The sequence below is a fragment of the Anastrepha obliqua genome, chromosome 1 (genome assembly GCF_027943255.1).
Source record: "Anastrepha obliqua isolate idAnaObli1 chromosome 1, idAnaObli1_1.0, whole genome shotgun sequence".
NCBI classification, from domain to species: Eukaryota; Metazoa; Arthropoda; class Insecta; order Diptera; family Tephritidae; genus Anastrepha; species Anastrepha obliqua.
Window position 1 is genome coordinate 152,931,104 of NC_072892.1, and position 5,077 is coordinate 152,936,180.

A 5,077-nucleotide genomic window follows, 5' to 3' on the forward strand; every position below is an offset into this window, starting at 1 on the left:
AATTCATATTGCAAAGATTTGTTTTCCAAATTAATAATAATAATTGAAGCACTATAATTTCCTTCAGGGCATATATGTGCACACATATATACATATATAAGCATACCCATTTTGTTTGCACAAATCATTTTGCAAGAATTTTTAAATATTTACCCAGTTGACGGCTTTAATGATTTTGCTATTGATGTGTTTGACATGACGCCGCAGCTACCGTTTCTGCTGCTGACACCGATTTTGCGCTTGTTGTTGTTGTGGCTGGTAGTCTAGCAGTGGCTCATCCATTCAGTTGTCGATTTTCTTTTGCTTTTCGCTATTAGTTTTTCAGCCGCGATATGTTCGTATGAAAACAACGGGGGGCCGGCATCTCTTCTGGCGCTTTAATATTTGTTGGATTTGTGGTCGCACGCGGCAACGCTTAATAAATTTATAATTTAATTTTTTTAATAACACAAACAATGTAAAATATGCACACAATTCAATTATTTTGAGGAATTTACGAAGTGATATCAGATCTGTTTGGAGTATTTCACAGCTTTCGGTGTTTTTGCTTTTGTGTATAAATTAAATTGCAATAGCAGAAAAATTCGAAGTTGCGGAAAAGTTTTTAAGCATGGACATTAAAGGGTTATGAAGTAATTCGGAACATAGTTGCAGTCGAAGTAGGGAAAAATTAATTGGAATAACGAATGGCTTTAAACAAATTGGTTTTTCATTACTCGTGAAAAATTGTTTATTCAAAGAATATATTGTTAAAATAATGATTGTTTGGACGAATTTGGTTTGATTGAGAATTATCGGTGTCCAATGCCTTTTCTTTTCGTTAAGGTAGTAGTCTGGTCAAATACTCATTTTTTCTAGGAATTTTTTGGGAATTTTTTTAAGAAAATAAAATGCGATCGTTTTGATTTTAAAGGAAGTTATTAACCGATTATTATTCTGTAGGCTTGCCATTCTGGCAGATGCTACAATGGGAATTTTTTTTTTTGAAAAATAACAAATGGAAATCAGACTGTAGTGCGGAAAGTTAGGGCTGAAGAGAAACGAAAGTAGCACCTGTCAGAATGACAAGCCTACCAAATAATAATCAGTTTGACTTTTTCATTTCAGATGCCCTGAAGAGCCAAAATTCTCTTGACAAGCCATATTTTTTTAAGAAGCTTTCTTTGGAGCCACACTACTACAAAAAAATGCGTACAAAAATTTATGTCAATAATAACATACTATAAAATCAAAACCTTAACGAAGAGAAAGAGAGAAAGATACAAATATTTCTTACTTGGATGCTACTAATTTAACGCTCCGTTGGACACCTTTTTTAAAACCTTCGGTTAGGCACCTCTGGCCTCTTTTCGAGTTATATAAATCGATAGAAAACTAAATTTCAGGGTCCTACCTAGTAGCTTGAGTCGCTGTAATAGAAATATGTTAAATTCACGTACAAAGTCTGGCCTGACTCGGGTGCCCAACGTAACCCTCCGTACATTCATTTGTTGGTTTTAACTGGTCTAAAGAAATTGTAACGTCCTAAACGTAAATTAATGATTGCAAAGATAATAAATTTTGCGTAAAATATTTATAGAATAAAACAATTTTCTTTCTTTGATGCTACTAAATCAAAAAAGAAAATACTCAAATAATCCAATCTGGAAATTTGCATTTCATTAAATCATATATTATACGCATAAAAAATATTGATATACGAAACCTTTTACAAAGCAACTGTTTTTCTATTCAGTGAATAATAAAGACTGATTTTTATATACGTCTGGTTGTGCAATATTTTGCATAAACACTCAGAGAGCTCAAATATATGGAGTAGCAGCTCATAGAAAATGTTTACTTATGCGTGCATGCAGATATTTATTGTTGTTGGTTTCTCGATAGCCGAAGGCTGGTATAACTAAGTGGTGATAGAGTCTCTTATCTAAAATTTATATATGAAAAAAAGAATTACATAAACTAAAATTAATGCAATACTAGCTTCGGAGGCATAAGGCTGGGTGCGATACTCAATTTTATTTAAAAAAAAAATACCAGTCTAACGGTTAGACTTGATAGAAGTGAAACCTTCCGTAAAACAAACTGAGAGAGAATAAGACGAAAGCAGCATTAGGAGCGGGATAATTATAGGTTCATTATAATATTGCTATAAAGTTCATATTTTATTTTCTTCATTTTATCATTATTCATCCTCAATGTTTTCAATTTCAACAAATCGCACCCTAAATACAAAAGGGTCACAACTCAAAATACCAAGATTTTCAGGAGAGACGAAAAACGTTTTATGTAAAAATTATTGTAATATTTAAAGAAAATATTGTTCCATCATGAAAATATACAACATTGAAGAAGGTTCTACTATATTTTTCTCAATTTTATTTTATGTTTGCGAAAATAAAACAAAATTTTGATTTATGACTCTTTAACTGAAATTTTTTCGATTAAGTAGTGATATTTTCTTAAGTTGTGCCTTTTTAACTGATAAAATGTTTTAATTTTATAAGTTCCCTAACCTAATTGAACTCACTTTTCACAACTAAAGAGGCACAATGCAAAATAATATACCACGAAATTTATCACTTTTTACAGTTATAGAGGCAGAACTCAAAATAAAACTCTTTATGTGTAATAAAAGTAATCAGCTGTTCTTGAGCCCATTAACGCAACTAAAAATAATTCTCTTTAATTGATCGTGCAAAAGCAACACACTTGACATAAAAATAGACATAACTGTATTTTTCCAGTTAAAGAAGATAGTTATGTGAACGAAATATTTGCAGCAGTTAGAAATGTGTACTCTGAATTAATTTATGCAAAAAACTCAGTTTTGGAAAATTTTGAGTTGTGACCCTTTTGTATTTAGGGTGCGAAATGATACGAGTGGCTTATGATAGATAAAATATGATACAAATGCTTTGGTTTCGATGTTGTCAAAAAAAAATACCCAAACGGACCGAAGAAACAGACTTACAAATTTCTTCCATTTTCGTCCACTTGTATTCATATAAAAATTTATGCCTCTTCCCACCAAAGCTAAATGTATTAGTACATTTTTTCTTGTATTTATTCAAGGCTGAAATCCCGGCGGTAATGTAATACCGGGTCAACCCGTGGCAGAGAAGGAGCAAGCCGCCCCTAAAACACTCCGCCCATTTCCAAAAATTAGTTTAACATTTGTTGTCCTCCGATGGAGGATCTATCAGATGTTAAGCTGATAACCACACTACCTAGTCAATACATTTTAAATAATAAACCTAATAAACCTTTTGAGAATTACACGCTCACAAAAAAAAAATTAATGTACGAAATATTTATACCGATTCACTTAAACTGACTTTCAGTATCTAAACCAAAAATAGAAAAGCCAAAAAACTGTTTTCAATAAATAATCAGAAATGTCCTACAATGCAAATTTCAAAAAAAAAAAAATTTTATTTCTTGTGATTCGAACTAAGAATTTTGGATCGGAAGCTCACATTGCTAGCCGCTCGGCTATCGCGCCACACTGTCAGTGCTGGCCTAAAAGTTATTTAGTTCGTCGCTACGTTTATATGTTGTAATGCGTTTCACTTTTTCCCAAATCACTCCCAACGATTCTAAAGAAGTTTTCACTTCAAAAATTAATGTACGAAATATTTATACCGATTCACTTAAACTGACTTTCAGTATCTAAACCAAAAATAGAAAAGCCAAAAAACTGTTTTCATTAAATAATCAGAAATGTCCTACAATGTAAATTTCAAAAAAAAAAAAATTCCATTTTCGTCTACATGTATTCACATAAAAATTTATGCCTCTTCCCACCAAAGCTAAATGTATTAGTATATTTTTTCTTGTATTTATTCAAAGCTGAAATCCCGGCGGTAATGCAATACCGGGTCAGCCCGTGGCAGAGAAGGAGCAAGCCGCCCCTAAAACACTCCGCCCATTTCCAAAAATTAGTTTAACATTTGTTGTCCTCCGATGGAGGATCTATCAGATGTTAACCTGATAACCACACTACCTAGTCAATACATTTTAAATAATAAACCTAATAAACCCTTTTGAGAATTACACGCTCACAAAAATTATTTATATCAACATATAATATAACGCTTCGTAACTAAATAACTTTTAGGCCAACAACGACAGCATGGCGCGGTAGCCGAGCGACTAGCAATGTGAGCTTCCGATCCAAAATCCTCGGTTCGAATCACAAGAAAAAATAAAAGTTATTTTTATTTAGTTCGTCGCTACTTTTATATCAACATATAATATAACGCTTCGTAGCCAAGTAGGTCGCTTTTTTCGTTTCACTTTTCCTCAAATCACTCCCAACGATTCTAAAGAAGTTTTCACTTCAAAAAGTGTAAGTTTGAAGCCGCTTTGATTTAAAAAAAAATTTTTGTTGATGGAATTGTGCATTTTTTACCATACCAAACAATTTGTTTTATATAGAGGAAAGATTCGACAGCCGTAGCCGAATGGGTAGGTGCGTGACTACCATTCGGAATTCACAGAGAGAACGTAGGTTCGAGTCTTGGTAAAACACCAAAATTAAGAAAAAGTTTTTTTCTAATAGCGGTCGCCTCTCGGTAGGCAATGGCAAACCTCCGAGTGTATTTCTGCCATGAAAAATCTCCTCATAAAAATATCTGCTATTCGTATTCGGCTTGCAACTGTAGGGCCCAAAAAGGGTGTACGCGCCAATTATATATATAAAGGGTGGTTAAGCTTTAAGGGCCGGTTTTGATTTTGAATAAAATGCAAGTTTTTTTAGGAATTATTATCATTTTTCTTTATTAGGATAATATTGATATGGCTCAATTATGTATAGAATAAAATATTGGCCAAATGGCCGCCGCGGCCTCGGCGGCACACCTCCATCCGATGGTGCAAATTTTCGATGACGCTGAGGCATAATTGAGGTTCTATGCCGTTAATGTGCCGAATTATCTCATCCTTTAGCTATTGAATTGTTGATGGCTTATCGACGAACACCTTTTCTGTCAAATAACCCCCAAGTAAGAAGTCCAACGGTGTCAAATCACATGATCTTGGCGGCCAATTGACATCGCCGCGACGTGAGATTATTCGG

General features: G+C 33.5%; 2 pseudogenes; both read right to left on the reverse strand.

Moving 5' to 3' along the window:
- Nucleotides 1-3,063: 3,063 nt before the first annotated feature.
- LOC129236545 (U2 spliceosomal RNA) lies at nucleotides 3,064-3,250 on the reverse strand (annotated as a pseudogene).
- A 589-nt stretch (nucleotides 3,251-3,839) lies between these two features.
- LOC129236571 (U2 spliceosomal RNA) lies at nucleotides 3,840-4,026 on the reverse strand (annotated as a pseudogene).
- Between the last annotated feature and the right edge of the window lie 1,051 nt (nucleotides 4,027-5,077).